Here is a 20081-nt window from a genome sequence, read left to right as displayed (position 1 = left end):
ATTGGTGGTTTTTGAAATTAACGATTTTTGGCGCGCAATTTCTTGTCGGTATTTTTGAAGTCTGTTGTGAGCGTCTGTAATCATTACCTGGATCATCCTGAGTCCGTTCTGTCTGGCTGTGTCCCTGGCTTGTGGATTGTTGACTGGTGGGACCTCTATAAACAGGATGGTCTACACCTGAACCTGAGGGGCACCAGTATCCTTGGGGGGAGGTTTGCTAGTGCTCTTTGGGGGGGGGGGTGAAACTCTGCAGGGGCATGGGAACCTAGACTGTCGCTTTAGGGTGCAGGACCTTGAGTGTAGGGAGGTTAGGAACATGGCATCAATCTCGAAGGAGGGTGCCTGCAAACAGGAAGGTGACTTGAAGTGTGTATACTTCAATGCGAGAAGTATATGAAATAAGGTAGGTGAACTCGCAGCGTGGGTTGGTACCTGGGATTTCGATGTTGTGGCTATTTTGGAGACATGGGTAGAACAGGGACAGAAATTGGCTGTTGAAGGTTCCAGAGTTTAAATGCTTTAGTAGGGTCAGAGGTGGGGGCAAAAGAGGGGGAGGAGTGGCATTGCTTGTCAAGGGTAGTATTACAGTGGTGGAAAGGACGATGGATGAAGACTCGCCATCTGAGGTAGTTTGGGCTGAGGTTAGAAATAGGAAAGGTGAGGTCACCCTGTTAGGCGTTTTCTACAGGCCTCCTAATAGTCCGAGAGACGGAGAAGAAAGGATTGCGAGGATGATTCAGGAGAAGAGTGAAAGTAATAGGGTGGTTGCGATGGGGTCTTTAACTTTCCAGATATTGACTGGGAAAGCTATAGCTCGAGTACGTTAGATGGGACGGTGTTTGTTCAATGTGTGCAGGAGGGTTTCCTGACACAATATGTTGACAGGCCAACAAGAGGTGAGGCCATACTGGATTTAGCTCTGGCTAACGAATCAGGCCAGGTGTTAGAATTGGAGGTAGGTGAGCACTTTGGGAGCAGTGACCACAATTCGGTGACTTTTACTCTGGTGATGAAGAGGGATAAGTGTGCACTGTAGGGCAAGAGTTATAGCTGAGAGCAGGGAAATTATGACGCGGTGAGGCATGACTTAGGAAGCGCGGCTCAGAAAAGTAGGCTTCAAGGAAAGGGCACAATTGATATGTGGAGCTTGTTCAAGGAGCAACTATTGAGTGTCCTTGATAAGTTTGTACCTGTCAGGCAGGGAGGAAAGCATCGTGTGAGGCAGCCCTGGTTTAATAATGAATTGGAATCCCTTGTTAAAGCGAAGAGGGCGGCCTATGTAAAGATGAGGCGTGAAGGTTCAATTGGGGTGATTGAGGGTTATAAGGTAGCCATGGAGGATCTGAAGAGAGAGCTAAGAGCAGCAAAGAGGGGACATGAAAAGTCTTTGGTTGGTAGGATTAGGGAAAACCCAAAGGCTTTCTATAGGTATGTCAGGAATAAAAGAATGACTGGGGTAGGAATAGGTCCAGTCAAGGATAGTAGTGGGAAGTTGCGCATGGAGGCTGAAGAGATTGAGAAGACACTGAATGAATACTTTTCGTCAGTATTCACTCAGGAACAGGACATTGTTGCTGATGTGAATATTGAGTCACAATTAATTAGAATGGATGGCTTTGAGGTATGTAGGGAAGAGGTGTGGAAATTCTGGAAAGGGTGAAAATAGATAAGTCTCCTGGGCCTGATGGCATTTATCCTAGGATTCTCTGGGAAGCAAAGGAGGAGATTGCAGAGCCATTGCCCTTGATTCTTATGTCCTCGTTGTCTACAGGAATAGTGCCAGAAGACTGGAGGATAGCAAATGTGGTTCCCTTGTTCAAGAAGGGTAGTAGAGACAACCCTGGTCTTCCACTTGATGTTCTTCAGAAAAATTAACAAAGTAAGTGTACTGTTAAATGAACATAGCATAGGCACCAAATTCATGTAAACTGCCAAATACCTTCTGATCACACGTTATCCAGGACACCAAAACTGAAAACTGTCATGCAGCCAGTCAGCCAGCCTTAAGAAGCACCTAAGTGAAGCTTTCCTCCATACACAATGACCTAGAACAAGATGCTGTCAAAGATGTTGCAAATGGAGCTGAATCAAGGACATGAAAATGAAATAACAAGGCCGCTTGAGAAAAGAAAGCCATTTAAGTTGCTGATTGACTTCCTTCTATTCTATTAAATGAAAAAGATGACAAGAAATATAGAATGTTATTAGAAGATAAAGCATATTAGCCATTAAACTTTTACAACAGTGAATCATATTAGATATACTCAAAATGAAGCAACACATATGTACTTTTTATATCAATGTGCTAATCCCTTAAATGCAGCTCGGTTCCATCAGAAACTACCCTTTTAATTGTGTACATGAGGAAAGAAGCTATCCATTTCTAGGGTGCAAATTGTATTCAAATGAATGTGTCAAATTAAAGAAAAAAGTGAAAATACATTTAAGTGGGACAGAGAGCATCTGAGCACCTTTGCAGAGTCTTGTACCTCCCTGGATTCACTGCAGTTGCAATAAGTGAACAGTTTTCCCCCATCTCTCCCTCCCAAGATGAAGAATGGAAAAGGGGAGACATTGCTTTGCTCCTCGGTGTTGTCTAGAGGAGGGAGTTTTACACTGAAATTGAATGAAGATAGAGCTTCATTCCAGACTGCAACTTCCTTCCATTGTCCAACATGTGAGTACGGCACTTTCTGAGGAGGGGAGGCTTGTCAGGATAGATGCCAATAAAATGCTTCCTTGTCAGAGAATCTAGAACTCGATGACACAGATTATAAATAAGGGCTTTCCCATATCAGCAGAATGAGGAATTTATTCGCTCTTCTTTATTGCAATGCTCCCACACAAAGAGTAATAGAGACAGGCTCTTTGAATGTATTCAGGGCTGAATTGAACTGAAGTTTGAGTGACAGGGAATGAAATGTTATGGAGTACAGGTGGCAAATGAAGTTAGCACTACAGCGGGACATGCATGATCTTCTTAATTGGAAAGTAAGCCTGGTGAATGGCAGTGGCAACAGATTTAACACGTTCCATGTGTGAGTCGTCCTTCAAACAGTTGTCGAAGCTGGACAGAGACATGGATTCCCACATCATAGAGAAACCGTGGAAATGTGAGGACTGTGGGAAGGAATTCAAAATGCCATATTTGCTTGAACGTCATTGCCACGGTCACACCGGAGAGCGGCCTTTCGCCTGCTCTCTATGCAGCAAGGGCTTCATTCATTTATCCACCCTGGTGCTCCACCGGTAGAGTTTCACGGGGAAAAGACCTTTCATCTGCTTCGTGTGTGGGAAGGAGTTCATTTATTTATCCCCCTGGTGACCCACCAGCCGGCTCACACCGGATAGAGTCCGTTCGCCTGCTCTAAGTGCATGAACGGATTCACCCAGTCATCTGCCTTGCTGGTCCTCCAATAGATCATACTAGGGAAGAGACCATCCTCCTTCTCTGTCTGCATGAAGGTATTCATTAACTTGTCTGCCCTGTTTATGCACATTCGAGTTCACACCAGGGAGAGACTGCTCTCCTGCTCCATGTGCAGGAAGGGGTTCATTCATTTATCCACCCTGGTGACTCACCAGCAGGTTCCCACTGGGGAGAGGTCAGTCACTTGGTCCGAGTGTGGGAAGGGATCCATTAACCCCTCTGACCTGCAGACAAACCGGCACATTTACACCAAGGAGAGGCTGTTCACTTGCTTCGTCTGTGGGAAAGGGTTTAGCCATTCATCCATCCTGCTGGCGCACAGGCGCATCCACACTGAGGATAGACCGTTCTCCTGGTCTGTGTATGGTAAGGGATTCACAGATTATTCCAGTTGCAGAGACACCAGCGGGTTCACACTGGGGAAAGGCCTTTCACCTGCTCCACGTGCAGAAAGGGATTTAGTCAGTCATCCCATCTGCTCAGACACCAATCCAGTCACACCAAGTAGAGCACGTTTGGATTCTTTGTGGGTGTGACTTGTATTAGTATTCAAGAGGAAGGGGAGTATTGCTGAGGCTGGACTGAATGCAGGTAGAGTAGGTGGCGGTGCATGGCTGCTAGCATGGAGCAGAGGATTCGGAAAGAGAATTGTTGCTGAAGGTTTCGAATTTGTAGGTGTACTGGCTTTCCTGATCAGGTTCAAACTGTGTTGGGCTGAATGTGGTCTGGAGTCCATGTGAGATCGGATAGTTCCATAGGCAGTTCTGCGGAATAGCTGATTTTGATGAAGGTCGTCTGCCCGAACGTCGATCCTGATGAAGGGCTTATGCCCAAAACATTGATTCTCCTGCTCCTGGGATGCTGCCTGACCTGCTGTCCTTTTCCAGCAACGCACTCTCGACTAATAGTACTCAAGAGTGCTGACATTCACTGGTCAGGTGAGCACCTATTAAGACACACTTACTGAAGCAGTGGAGTCAGGAAATGTATACTTGTCATGTTTTACTCTGTGAAGAAATCTATCCCATGGAAAGGTTGGCTCCAGTTTGTCCCTTCCCCAGGAGGCTATCAGAACGATAACATGGGAAACAGAGAATACTTGTCCGGTACTGAAGGTTGGACAAATTGGCAAAATGAGAGTTTCTGATAATGTCTTACAATCCTGGTGACTTTTGGAGATATTTTTGAAATTTTCAGGGTCTGTGTGACCCACTGATGTTCCTAGAGTCTGAGCCACACCACAAATGGCAGGATGGAGAAGGGAATGCAGACATGGTTTATATCCCTACCATAGAGTCATAGAACCTGACCGCATGGAAACAAACCTTTCCGTTCAACTCATCCATGCTGACCAGTTATCCCAAATTGTGAGGCCACTTCTGAAATATTGTGTTCAATTCTGGCCTTCTTGCTATCAGAAGGATGTTAAAATTGAAAGGGTTGAGAAAAGTTGCACAAGGATGTTGCCAGGCTTGGAGGGTTTGAGCTCTCGGGAGAGTCAAAGAATCTTAGAATCATGGAGATGTACATACAGAAACAGATCATTCATTCCAAATTGTCCATGCTGACTAGACGTCCAAACCTAAACTAGTCCCATTTGCCAGTACTTGGCCAATATCCCTCGAACCCTTCCTATTCATTTACCCATCCAGATGCCATTTTGAATGCTGTCATTGTAGCAGCCTCCACCACTTCCTTTAATAGCGCATTCCATGCATACACCACCCTCTGCGTGAAAAAGTTGCCCCTTAGGTCCCTTTTATATCTTTCATTTCTCACCGTAAAATTATGCCTGCTAGTTCTGGACTCCCCCACCCCAGGGAAAAAAACCATGCCTATTTCCTCTATCCATGCCCCTCATGATTTTATAAACCTGTATAATGTCACCCCTCACCCTCTGACACTCCAGAGAAAGTAGCCCTATATTGGTCAGAGCATCGAGTATATGAATTGGGAGGTCTCTGTCCCATGGTCACTTACTGTTCCCTTCAATAATTCTATAATTGGAAGTATATGACATAGCTAAAGAACAAAAATACAACAGATAATTGTATTTGAATCTCGGAGACTAGCATAATGAATATAAAGCCATTTATGGGTGGCACAGTGGTTAGCACTGTTGCCTCATACCACCAGAGACCCGGGTTCAATTCCCACCTCAGGTGACTTACTGTGTGGAGTTTGCACGTTCTCCCTTTGTCCTTCCCTCCCACCATCCAAAAATGGTAATTGGCCATGTTAAATTGCCCGTGGTGTTAGGTAAAGGGGTAAATGTAAAGGAATGGGTCTGGGTGAGTGGCGCTTCGGCGGGTCAGTGTGGACTTGTTGGGCTGAAGGGCCTGTTTCCACTCTGTAAGTAATCTAATAACACTAGATCAATCTCTATTCCTTCTCTAGTTCCAGTCCTGATAAATGCTTTGCGGATCTGAGAGCCAAAGATAAGTTGAAACCTCTTCCATTTGATTCACTTCCTCTTTTTCCAGCTGCTATATTGAATAGTTTTACCCCTCCCCCTCTCATTCCCCGTCTCCAAGCCAGCATGAGGAATGGAAAGGGGAGTCATTGATTTGCTAGCAGATGTTGCCCAGAGGGAGGGAGTTTCCTTCTGAAAGTGGCCTCGTCCCGCGTTGTGACGTTCACGATGGAGGGCAGGGCGTCATGAAGGAGCCAATAGGAATCGCAGCGCCGACCAGTGATGTCGCTGTGTTACAAGTTCTTTTGGCCAACGGCCCGTACGTCGCACAAAGACATGAACCATACTTGGCGACTGACCAATTGCAAACCCTGGAGGACCCGAAAGGAGTCTGGTCCTCCTCCCAATCAGAGCTCACCTATTGTCTAAATGAGCTGCAGAAGCTGCCTCTACTTCTCTGAATGAAGATAGAGCTTCACCCGAGACTGCAACATCCTTCCTCTGTCCAACATCTGTGAGTACGGCACTTTCTTTCTACACCCTTCCCATCCTTTTCAATTTATTTTCTCATTCTGGGGTTAAAATGATATCCCGGCCTTACCTCAGCTCCTCAGAGAACATCTCTATTATGCTCATCCCAGTATATAAGGGGTGTTAGACCCGTTCTGAAGCAGGTAAGACCTGGCCAGGTGGAGCCATTTCTGCTCTTCAAGACTGTTTTGAGCGCACTGACTGGTGGGTGTTCAGGGAGACCCCAAATTTTAGCGATCCCATCAATTTAGAGGAGTACATGGTGTCGACGATTTCCTACGTTAGCAAGTGTATTGACGGTGTCATTGTGTCCCAGACCATCACTTCTTGCCCCAATCAGAAGCCATGAATGACTGCAAAGGTGTGTGCAGTGCTGAGGACCTGTGATTCTACCTACAAAGCAGATGACAAGTTGGGCCTAACAGTGAGAGTGAGGATTGTTCACTTGTTTGTCGCTGCAGAAGCGATCATCCCAACACATGCAAACAAATCTGCATCAGGATGCCATTTCAACGAGCTACTTCACATTGCAGTGCCCAGGAACAACGAAGATCAAGAAACAACTGTACAGCGCATTAAGACCCATTGAAAACTACATCCCTGACCGGGAATCGGACCCGGGCCGCGGCGGTGAAAGCGCCAAATCCTAACCACTACACCACCAGGGAGACGTAAATCCGCTCTTGTAGCTGTGCTGAAAATTGCCTCGCTGCACGGGAATCGAACCCGGGCTGCGGCAGTAAGAAGACTTGATCCGATCTCTGTAACATTGGGGAGACTGGAGAGTCAAGTCACATCTCCGGGACTCACCTGCGCGCCTTTATTGGAAAAAAGCGCGGAGCGGACCCGGAAGCTGGTGTAGCGCAAACTTACCAGGGTAGGTTTATTTCCCTATAAAGTCATCACCATCCGCTCTCTCTCTGTCCTGAGAAGGGCTGACACAGTGAACGAAGAGGGTTCGAGGCACAAGAAAGGATGGGGGAGCGGGGTGGTGTGGGTAGAGAAATTGGATGGGAAGCAGAGGCTAGGCGGAAGAGAGAGAGAGAAATGGACATGGGGACAGAGTATTGGAGTTATAGAAACCCTGGGGGTGCACAGGATGGGCGGCAGAACGTTTGTCAGAGAGAGAGAGAGAATGGGGTTGCAGAGTGTGGGGAGAGAGAATGGACGTGGGTCAGTGGGTGGGGAGAGAATGGAAGGGGGGCAGAGGGTGGTGGAGAAAGAGAGCAACAATGAATGTTAGGAGATGGTGGGAGAGAGAGAGGGAATGGATGGAGAGCAGAGGGTGGGGAAGAGAGAGAATGGAGGGGGCAGAGAGTGGGAGGAGAGAGAGAACGAGTGTGGGGAGAGGGACTGGATGTAGGAAGGCAGAGGGTGGATGAGAGACTGGACTGGACGGGGACAGATGGTATGGAGATAGAATGGACGGAGGTGCAGAGAGTGGCATGTGTGTCAAAGGGCGGGGGAAGCTAGGAATAGTGAGAGAGAATAGACTGGGGGTGCTGTGGGCATGATTGGATCTTGATTGAATGGGGAGTTGGTGAATGCGTCCCACCCACTCCCAGCATCCCCTTCTTTCCACATGTGCAGTGCAGATTGTTGTGAATGATGCGAGAGAGAATCTGGAGCGTGAGCGCAGTTACCCTCAGATCCTGGCATCAGCAAACCACTGCCTTTCTGTTTTAAAAACTAAATAAGGATGTGGGAAATATACTGGGAAAAGCAAGAAGAGACTAAGAAACTGAACTGAGAGCGCTCTCCGGTGAGGGGAGCTAGGCAAAAACAGGAGGATGGAGGGATGAATTCGAGTTGGAATCCATTGAAAGGTGGAGGAATTGGGAAACAGAGATTTTGGGTAGGAGATAGGGAAGGCTGTTCGGTACAAACTAGAATTCTCCTATCCTATTTCCTGCCCTGCACTGACAGCAATGATCTGTTTTCTCAAGGTATTAGCAGAGGAGGATTTGCTGTTCAGGCGCACACAAGAAATTTACTCAGGGCCTGAATATCACCAGCGTTTGAATCCAGGAGGGGAAATTATTTGAAACATCAACGTGACTTGAGAAGCCCCGTGATTACACACAGCCTGCGTGGGAGTGTTCCAGGGTTCTGACTGTGCAGAGAACTTTAACTCTGTAGCGAAATGTGGACTAGTGTTCTCGCTGTAGACGAGCCCTTCTTTGGATCGTTGAAGCTGCTGAGACGCAATGACCCCTGCACAGTGGAAACTCTGTGGAAGCAAATTCAATTCCCCAAACGGGCTGGAGTGTCACCAGGACTGGCATGAAGCTAATCCATTCCTTCAATCCTGGAATGAAGTCAATCGATTCCTTCAATCCAAGACTGTGGGCGGCGCGGCAGCAGCTCAGTGGTTAGCGTCGCTGCCTCACAGTGCCAGGGACTTGAGTTTGATCCCACCCTCAGGGTGATTGTCTGTGTGGAGTTTGCATTTTACTACCCCCTCTCCCCAATCTCTGGGTGCTCTGGTTTCCTCCCAAGGTCCCAAGATGTGCAGTTTAGAGTGGATTGGATGTTCTAAATTCAGGGATTAGCTGTGGAGGTTATTGGGTGGGATGCTCTAAGAGGGGTCAGTGTGTATTATTGGACCAAAGGGCCTGTTTCCACAGTGTAGGGGGTTTGATGATTCCCCCAACGTGTCTGCAGCCTGGCTTCTAGCTGCATCTCTCTGAGCCGAAGGTCCTCCAGCATGTGTTTTCCCTAGTTTCCAGCACCCAAAACCTCCAACTTTCTGCAAATCGAAAGACAAGTCCCACCCTGCCCTCTCCAATGTGTGCTATGTAACTGCTTATTCAGTTTTAGTGGTCCAGCAGAGGCTGGTATCCAAGTTCGGAACACATGAGGATGGCATCAACCAGGACCTTGGATTCCTGTCACATGACAGGTAACCCCACTTCACTGTCACGCTCTCTCACACCCACACAAAGCACACGTTCTCACATTCACAGAGATCCCTCTCTGACACACACACATATACACCTTCTCACAGGCTGATACTCTATCACTCACACACTTTATCAAGCATGCACACACTTACACATACTCTCATGCGTGCACACTTACATACAAGGCTTTGGTGTGATTTTGTATTTGCAGATATATTGTGCGCTTTTTGAGCCAAATACAATCTACAGGCAGTCAATCCATGTGAGATTTTATAAATTCCTACTTTGGAAATAGAACCAGTCTCACTCAAGATTGGGATACAGACCTTAAGTTGTCTCGAGAATGTGTCTTCAAACAAGTTCTGGGATTTACATATTAATGAACCAAAACCTGCAACCCATCCTAAAAGATGAAAGATTTCAAACAATCTAAGTTTGTTCTATATCATTTCTGTTGCATGAAACTGCGATCTTTTGTTATAAATTCTCCTCTGATCCTGCTCCACAAACACCTGATGAAGGAGCAGTGTTCCGAAAGTTAGTGCTTCCAAATAAACATGTTGGACTATAATCTGGTGTTGTATGATTTTTAACTTTGTTTCTCGTGAATACACCCCACACCTCCAGGTGCTGCCAGTAAACCTTACAATGTCGATGAAATGATGCAATACCTGTAGAGATGAAAAGTTTACAATTTCTAATGGTATTAGCTATTCATTCACTTCTCCTTCTGATACACAATATTGGAAACTTAGTGCAAGAGGTTGAAAGAAATGAGCAGCTTCAAAACAAAAACCTATTGGATCTCATAGGTTTCATTGACAGTCTGAGACTGGGGTTAAGTTCAAGTAACCTTTATTGCCACCCAACTTTGTTACAGCTTCAGATCTCCCCAGCCAAAAAAAAGTGTTTGAAAAGAAGCTTTTTTTTAAAACAGCTCAAAGCTCACACACTCCTCCCAAATCCACTTCCTTTATTGTTGGTCAGCACCGAGTTGTCCCTTTATAATTGGTCCTTGGTACAGCCTTAAGCTGAAGGAAGTATTGCCTCACTCAGCAATTTCAACCCACACACCGTATCCATTTAATTTACTCCCATTCATTGCCAAAAGGGTGGGGGGGGGGGGGGGGGAGCCTTTCCCACAATGGCCGTTTCCTTTCCTAAAAGGGACATGAGTGAATTAGATGGCAGTTTCTCCCCCCAAAAATGGTTTCATTATTAGATTCAGAACTTCAAATTTCTGATTGAATTCCAATCCCACCATCTGCCTCGGCGGGATTCAAACCCCGGGAATCCCTGGAACTGGGTTGATAGTCCAGTCGATAATGGCACTCAGCCGTCGTTCCTTCAATCCCCCTGCAATGGCACATGAACTCAATAGACAATAGGCACATGAGTAGGCCATTCTGCCCTTCGAGCCTGCACTAACATTCATTATGATCATGGCTGATCATCCTCAATCAGTATCCTGTTCCTGCCTTATCTACATAACCCTTGATTCCACTATCCTTGACAGCTCTATCCAACTCTTTCTTAAATGAATCCAGAAACTGGGCCTCCACTGCCTTCTGGGGCAGAGCATTCCACACACCCACCACTCTCTGGTTGAAGAAGGTTATCCTCATCTCTGTCCTAAATGGCCTACCCCTTATTTTTAAGCTGTGTCCTCTGGTTCAGGACTCACCCATCAGCGGAAACATGTTTCCTGCCTCCAGAGTGTCCAATCCTTTAATTATCTTACACGTCTCAATCAGATCCCCCTCACTCTTATAAACTCAATGGTATACATGCCCAGTCGCTCCAATCTTTCAACATAAGATAGTCCTGCCATTCAAGGAATTCACCTCATGAACCTATGCTGCACTCCTTCAATAGCCAGAATGTCTTTCCTCAAATTTGGAGATCAGAACTGCACACAATATTCCAGGCCAGCATGCTATTAGCTTTCTTCACTACCTGCTGTACCTGCATGCTTGCCTTCATTGACTGGTGTACAAGAACACCCAGATCTCTTTGTACTGCCCCTTTACCTAACTTGACTCCATTTAGGTAGTATTCTGCCTTCCTGTTCTTGCCATCAAAGTGGATAACCATACATTTATCCACATTAAACTGCATCTGCCATGCATCTGTCCATTCACCTAACTTGTCCAGGTCACCCTGTAATCTCTTAACATCCTCCTCACATTTCACCCTGCCACCCAGCTTTGTATCATCAACAAATTTGCTAATATTACTATTAATACCATCTTCTATATCATTAATATATATTGTAAAAAGCTGCGGTCCCAGCACTGATCCCTGTGGTCACCGCCAGCCATTCCAAAATGGAGCCATTTATCATGACTCTTTGTTTCCTGTCAGCCAACCAACTTTCAATCCAAGTCAGTACTTTGCTCCCAATACCATGCGCCCTAATTTTGCTCACTAACATCCTATGTGGGACTTTATCAAAGGCTTTCTGAAAGTTCAGGTACACTACATCCACTGGATCTCCCTTGTCCATCTTCAGAGTTACATCCTAAAAGAAAATCCAGAACTCGTTGCTGGCTCCGCTGGTGGGAGGAGCGGGTGAAGCCCTTTCCACACTGAAAGCAGATGAACGCCCTCTCCATGATATGGACCCTTTGGTAGATTACAGTGCAGATGTCTGAGAGAACCCCTTCCTGCACACAGAGCAGGAGAACGGCCTCTCCCTGATGTGAACCTGCTGGTGTGTCTGCAGGCTGCACAGCCAACTGAATCCCTTCCCTCACACTGAACAGGAGAATGGCGTCTCCCCAGTGAGAACGCATCTGTGGGTGTCTAGCCCCAATGGGGAAGGGAACCCTTTCTCACAGTCCCCACATTTCCATGGTTTCCCCATAAGGGGAGCATTCTTTGTGTCACGCTGGGTTTGAAATTAAAAACAGAATGGATGCATTGTCTCTCCCCACTGTGAGGGGTGAGATTTTGATCCCCCAAGCTTAGTAAATTGTTTGACACATTTTTCACAGACAGCGTACTGAATCTCCCTCACTCGGGTGTCTCAGTATTATTCCTGCCAAACCAGTGTTCAAAATCTTTCACACAGACAAAAGCAAACATTTCTTCTTGAATTGAATGGCTGCTGATATTCAAGCCCCATTGACTCACGTGGCGCTGTCAGAAGATGATGTATCATTTGTTTTCAGATTTCTTTCTGCATGTCTTCCTGCAAAAAAAAATCACAAATTGAGTGATCACTGTCAGTACTGTTAAGTGAACATAACATTGGTGGAAATTCCTGTAGATTGCTAGATGAATGCTGACCATATATTATGCAGGACACAGAAAACCCTCATGCAACAAGATAGCCTTAAGTGTGTATGGAGGAAAACTTAATTTAGATCGCAATAACCTGGAACAAGCTGTCAACAAAGGTGCTGGAAATGGAGCTGAATCAAGAATATGATAATGAAATGTTAAGGCTGCTTGGGAAAAGAAAGCCAGTGAAGTTACTGAATGACTTCCTGCTGTCCTAGTAAATAAAAAAAAGACACGAAATATAGAATGTAACTCTATTACTGCATTAGAAGGTGTAAAATCATAGCCACAAAGTTTTTATGACAGCCAACAATATCAGATATACACCATCTGAAGCAACATATATCTACATTTGAAATCAATGTGCCAATCCCTTAAATACTTTTCTGTTCCATGAGAAACTACCCTTATAATTCTGAACATTAGGTAAGAAGCAAACCTTTTCCAGGGTGCTAACTGTATACGTGCCAAACTGAGGTAATACACAAGGAAAATACCTTTGAGAGGGACAGAGAGCATCTAAGCACCTTTGGAGAGCCTGCTCCCTCCATGGAGTCACTCCAGTTGCTACAAGTGAACAGTCTCCACCCCACCCCCCCAACCCCCAAATGCCTCTCTCTCTCCCCCTCCCAAGATGAGGAATGGAAAGGGGGAGACAGTGCTTTGCTCCCAGATGTTACCCAGAGGGAGGGAGTTTCACTCTGAAATTGACAGGGCTGCCTCCACGTTGTGACGTCCACAATGGGGTGGGGGGACGCACTGCGCCTGCGCTGCCCTGCAGCTGAAGCACATGGGGAGGGGAGGACACTTTGCTAACTCCTTTCGCTCTCCTCCACATCAATGCGGTTTGAGTTCTAGCAAAGCACGGGGTTTAATTTTAGCTTTCCACTCTCAGAAGACGCCCACCTCAGTGAATCCAACACTTTACTCCCCCCTCCACTCCCTGGAAATACCGATTTGAGAGACTCCAGAGTTCCTAAAATATCTGCTGTAGGGGGTTTGGTAGAAGCTGTTTATTTTAATGAACCATTTTGTCCTTGCCATTCAAAGACTAATTTTACAGAGAGGGTGGTTGATGTGTGGAATGAACCTCCTCAGGAAGCGATGGATGCGGGTACAATAAAAATACATTTGTTTTGGTACATGAATAGGAAAGGTTTGGAGGGATACAGGCCAACAGCAGGCAGGAGAGACTGATTTAGTTTGGGATTATGGTTGGCATGGACTGGTTGGACCAAAGGTCCATGATCATGCTGTATGGCTCGATGGTAAGTTCATAGTTCCTTGAAAGGGGAGTCGCACACAGACAGGATAGTGAAGAAGGTGTTTGATATGCCTGCCTTTATTAGTCAGTGCACGACTGCAGCAGTCGGGAGGTCATGTTGCGACTGTAGAAGATATTGGTTAGGCCACGTTTGGAGTATTGCATGCAATTCTGGTACCAGTGATCCCACCCTGACACACCATAAACCAGAGATAGTGACTGACATTGACTCTGATACAAAATCACATCATTAAATCGCTGCAGTGCAGAAATAGGCCATTTGGCCCATTGAATGCATTTGGTATAGGAGTTGGGAGGTCATGTTGTAGCTGTACAGGACATCGGTTTGGCCACTTTTGGATTATTGCATTCGATTCAGGTCTCCCTATGATAGGATACGAACGATGTTGTGAAACTTGAAAGTGTGCAGAAAAGATTGATAAGGATGTCGCCAGGGTTGGAGGGTTTGTGGTATAAGGAGAGCCTGAATAGGATGGGGCTGCTTCCCTGGAGTGTCGGAGGCTGAGGGGTGATCTTATGGACATTTATAAAATCATGAGGGGCATGGATAGGGTAAATAGGCTAGAGGAAGTGGTGGAGGCTGGTACAATTACAACATTTAAAAGGCATCTGGATGGGTGTGTGAATAGGAAAGGTTTGGTGGGATATGGGCCAAATGCTGGCAAATGGGATACTAGATTTATACAGGACATCTTGTCAGCATGGATGTGTTGGATTAAAAAGTCTATTTCCGTGCTGTAAATCGCTATGTCTATTTGATAAAAGATGTTTTATTTCTGTTGATGTAAATATTTTTAGGGAGAGAGAATTCCTCAAGTAGGGGATGATAAGAATCCTAGGAGACCCCTAATTCTGTTCTACTATCTAATTAACACACTTTAAGCACCAAATGTGCATTTATGTCTAATTTTGTTTCATTTTTCTTGTTTTATTCCCTGCTCCGATTACTCTCTCAGTCTGGATGGTTATCAGACTGAGAATATTTGGACTGGGCCTTGATCGACTGAATGTTTTATTGCTCTGGAAGGTGTAAAAGGGGCTCAAAGTTTCAGTAGAATGCCAGCTGAGCTGAGAACAGACAACATCTTATTCTGTGGGAACAGGGAGAAGAGGACAGAGAAATCAGGACCTGAAATCCGAGCTGACACCAGATTACCATGTTATTAGTGCTTTGATTAGCAGTGCCAACCCTGTATCTTTACCTCGCTTCCTATTCAACTTGAATGTCACGTACCCCCTCAATATTCAGATCCAATCCTTGTCATCCTGAAGCCATGTCCCTGTAAGGAGTCTCAGATCATAATTATTCTCTTCAATGTGTGCAGTCAATTCATTCAGTTTTGTTACATTGCAGCACACATTCAGCCATACAGTCTTCGGTTTCAATTTTGTAGAATCCAGTTTTGATTGATTAGATTAGATTCCCTAGTGTGTGGAACCAGGCCCTTCGGCCCAACAAGTCCACACTGACACCCTGAAGAGTAACCCACCCAGACCCATTTCTTTCTGATTAATGAACCTAACACTATGGACAATTTAGCATGGTCATTTGACCTGACCTGCACATCTTTGGACTGGGACATTTACTTTCCGTGTCCCTTTCTATCATTCTCTGATGTTCATTTTCCACATCACTACATTGCTCACCTGCCTTGATTCGGATTGGCCATGAAAAATGCATGTTTATACATTCGCAGTAATAGAAGCAGGAGTAGGCCATTTGGTCCATCGAGCTACTCCACCATTCATTAAGATCATGGCTCATCTATCCATCGGCTCAGCTCCTCTTACCTGCATTATCCTGACTATCCTAAATTCACCTACTATACAAAATCCCATCGAACAAAGTCTTGAATATGGCTGCTTCTACTGCTTCCTTGGGCAGAGACTTCCATAGATTCACACTCTCCGGGAAACGCAGTTCCTTCTCCTCTGTCTTATACCTACTCCCTAATCTTGTGACCTAGTCTCACTCACCGGCAGAAATGACTAGATAGCGTGGGTCTGGGTGACATGCTCGTTGGATGGGTCAGTGTGGACTTGATGCGATGAATGACCTGCTTCCACGCTGTAGTGATTCTATGATTTACCGCAGTTGTGTTTGCCATGGACCGCAGCACCAGAAACTCCCACCTTCTGCAAATCGAAAGACAAATCCCACCCTGCCCTCTTGTACGTGTGTTATCTAACTGCTTAATCATTTCTAGTGAATACAGCCCACACCTCCCGCTGCTGCCAGTAACCTTTACAAAGCTGATGAGACAATGCAATACCTGCAGTACTGAAAATCGTAAGGCTTCTAACGCTACCAGTTACTGATTCACCGCTCCCACTGATGGACAGCATTGGAAATACAATGTTGGAGGCTGAAAGAAATGAGCAGTTTAAAACAAAAACTCACCTAACCCTTCACTAGGCTCCCTGCTCAGCACACTTTACTTCAATCACTTCAACTCCACATTAAAACAAATTCCCACTTTCCACCAATATTCTGGATGTCCTCACTCACTCAGTTGCTGTCTCACAAATGAAAGATTTCATTGTAGCCTCTGCTCCCAGTAAGGACGAAACATCCTTGAAAGCTGCTCTGAAAGTCCAGTCTTCACAATGACACTTCTGCTTTCCTTCAGTCCAAATTGTCCGTGCTGACCAGATATCCCAAATTAACATAGTCTCATTTGTCAGCACATAACCCATATCACTCTCAATTCTCCCTATTACCAGATGCCTTTTAAAATGCTTTAATTATACCAGCCTCCACCACTTCCTCTGGCTGCTCTTTCCATACACACAACACCCTTTGGTAAGAAAGGTGCCTGTAAAGTTCCTTTTAAATATTTCCCCTCTCACCTCAGACCTATGCCCTCTAGTTTTGGAAACCCCTACTCTGGGGAAAAGATTTTGGCTATTCACCCTATCCATTCTCCTTATGAGCTTCTATAAAGTCACCCCTCAGCCCCCAATGATCCAGAGAAAACAGCCCAGCCGATTCAGCCTCTCCATATAGATCAAACCCTCCAACTTTGGCAATAGCCTTGTAAATCTTTTCCAAATCCTTGCAAAAGTTCGTAACACTTTTCCTGTAGCAGCGAAACTAGAACCGAATGCAGTATTCCAAAAGTGGCCTAATCAATGTCCTGTACAGTCGCAACATGACTCCCAACATCTATATTGAAATGCACTGACCTATAAAAGCAAATATACCAAATACCTTTTTTGCTATCCTGTCGACCTGCGACTCCACTATGAACCAGCACTCCAAGGTATGTATATTCAACAACACTCCCCATTAAATGTGTGGATCCTGCCCTGATCTGCCTTTCCAAAATCCATATTTCAAAATGGGGTTGAGAAACATATAAGCTGTGAGTGAATGGTGGAGCAGATCTGATGGACTAAATGGCTTAATGTCTGCACCTATGTTGTATGGTCTCCTGCTGTCCTGGACACAGTGAGAGAATTGGAAGTAGGAATAGGTCATTTATATTTCCAGCTGGCACCAGCATTGAACAGTTCATAACTGGATATAAACATACCTGCATCTAGATGGATAGGCTGAGACTTTTTTCACTGGAGCATCAGAGATTGAGAGGTGACCTTAGAGAGGATTATAAAATCATGAGAGGTATAAATGAGGTGAACGGCAAGTATTCTTTCCCTAGTGTGGGTGTTTCAAGATTAGGGAGCAAATTTTGAAGGTGAAGAAAGAAATATTTTAAAAAGACATGAGGGGCACCTTTTTTGCTAAAAGATAAAGAGTAGATCGTGTGAGGAATCAATGTCCAGAGGAGTTGCTGGATGCAGGTACAGTTACAATGTTTAAAAGACATTTGGATAAGTACATGAATAGGGAAAGTTCGGAGGGATATGGGCCAATCATTGGCAGGTGGGACCAGTTTAGTTTCGGAACACCATCAGCATGAACGTGTTCGACTGAATGGTCTGTTTCTGTGCTGTATGACTCTGTAACTGTTCTGTACTGGTCTTAAAACCATTTTCTTGCCTCCTCCCATAACTTCTTTGTTCTTCAAAGTCACATGAACTCAGCCTTGAATAAATTCAATAACCGACCTAACTGCAGGAAGACATCCTCACTTCTGAACTCAATTCCTCTCGCTGATATACCACTTGCTTTGCTCATTGCTTGCTGCACTTTCTGACAACTGGCAGTGACTGGTGTAGAAGGACACTGAGGCCCCTTTGTCTATCCACACCTCACTCCTGATGTAGGGTTCGTGCCCGAAACGTCAACCCTCCTCCTCCTCAGTTGCTGCCTGACCTCCTGTGGTTTTCCAGCGCCACAATATTCAACTCTGATACAGCACAGCAGTCCAACGTTGAGCACGTACACCTTAGTCCAACACAGGCACCTCCCGATCATAACAAATATTAAGCGTCCAAATGCGAATACGGGAGACAAATGCCGACGCTATTTTATTTTGCCGATTTTTTTTCCCTGTGCCTCGACATTTTATTTCTTTTGCATTTTGTCTGGCTGCTCAACGTTTCTGTCCTTTCCCCAGGGTAGAGGTATTCCAAAACTAGAGGGTAAAGGCTTAGGGTGTGGGAGAAAGATTTTAAAAGATCTAAAAGACTAGGAACAGAACATTTACCCCTTACTGGGCGAAAGTGAGGACTGCAGATGCTGGAGATTAGGGTCGAGAGTGTGGAGCTGGAAAAGCACAGCAGGTCAGGCAGCATCCGAGGACCAGGAGAATCGACGTTTCGGGCAAAACCCTTCATCAGGAAATAGCCATGGGGAACTGCAGGGCTGTAGCGTAATCGAGTGAGTCTAAGTGGGATGCTGTTGGGAAGGTCGGTGTGAATGGCCTGGAATGATGATATGGTACCATTGCCTTAGCCACGTGTATATTAAGAAATGTGGGAGGAGTGGGTTCCAGTTCGTGGGACATTGACACCAGGTCTGGAGAAGGTGGCATTTGTGCCGTCTCTCTCTTCACATTCTGCCCCCCTGTCCATTTTCTCCCTATTCACTGCCCCCTGCCCATTCTCTCTCCTCACACTGCACCCTCTATTCTCCCCCCGAACGCTCTGAACCCCAGTCTGTTCCCCTGTCCATTTCCCTCCTTTCTCCACCATCCCCTGCACCCCCACAATCGGCCTTTCTCGTGCCTCAGCCCTCTTTGATCGCTGTATGAATTCTTTCTCAGGGGAGAGAGAGAATGGATGGTGATGACTTTACCAGGGAAACACAGCATGTGGGAAATAGTTGATATTTAAAATTGAGAATAACTAAAACCGTATATTCAGAAACTTCGTTAAAGTCGGGAAGAATGCTATTTTTTCCAAAACAAAAGCTGCAAAAATCTTTCTGAAACTTGCATTGATGTATGTGCCACAACAAAGGAGAGGCTGTAAGGAGTGAATGAGTGAATAAAAGACAAGTCCAACCTTGCCCTCGAGGAGAAAGTGAAAACTGCAGATGCTGGAGATCAGAGTCGAGAGCGTGGTGTTGGAAAAGCTCAGCAGGTCAGGCAGCATCCAAGGGGCAGGAGAATCGCGTTTCGTGCATAAGCACTTGGCATTGGGCCATCGCTCCTTCAATCCCCCTGCGATGGCGCGTGAACTCACTGGTGCCTCCGCAGGTGGGAGGAGCAGGTGAATCCTTTCCGGCACTGACAGCAGGTGAATGGCCTCTCTCCGGTGTGGACCCGCTGGTGGGTCAGCAGTGCAGCTGACTGAGTGACCCCTCTCCCGCACATGGGGCACGTGAATGGCTTCTCTCCCTTGTGGACCCACTCGTGCGCCTGCAGATGGCTGATCCGACTGAAGCCCTTCCTGCACACTGAGCAGGTGAATGGCCTCTCCCGGTGTGAATGAGTCTGTGAGTTTCCAGCACGGATGGGGAAGGGAATCCTTTCCCACTGTCCCCACATTTCCACGGTTTCCCCATTGAAGGAGCTTTCCTTGTGTTATTCTGGGTTTGAAATTACCAGTCTATCCCCACCATGAGGGGTGAGAGTTTGATTCCCCTAAGCTGAGTAAATGGTTTGAAGCACTTTTCACAGTCAGCGCACTGAATCTCCCTCACTCGGGTGTCTCAGTATTCTTCCTGCCACACCAGTGTCCAAAATCTTTCAAGCAAACATGTCTTCTTGATTGGAATGGCTGCTGATATTCAAGTCCCAATGAATCAAGTGGCTCTGTCAGAAGTTGATGTATCATTTGCTTTCAGATTTCTTTCTGCACGTCTTCCTGCAAAGAAAAATCACA

The sequence above is a fragment of the Hemiscyllium ocellatum genome, chromosome 27, assembly GCF_020745735.1.
Source record: "Hemiscyllium ocellatum isolate sHemOce1 chromosome 27, sHemOce1.pat.X.cur, whole genome shotgun sequence".
In the NCBI taxonomy this organism is placed as follows: Eukaryota; Metazoa; Chordata; class Chondrichthyes; order Orectolobiformes; family Hemiscylliidae; genus Hemiscyllium; species Hemiscyllium ocellatum.
Note: the sequence above shows the minus strand (reverse complement) of the source record.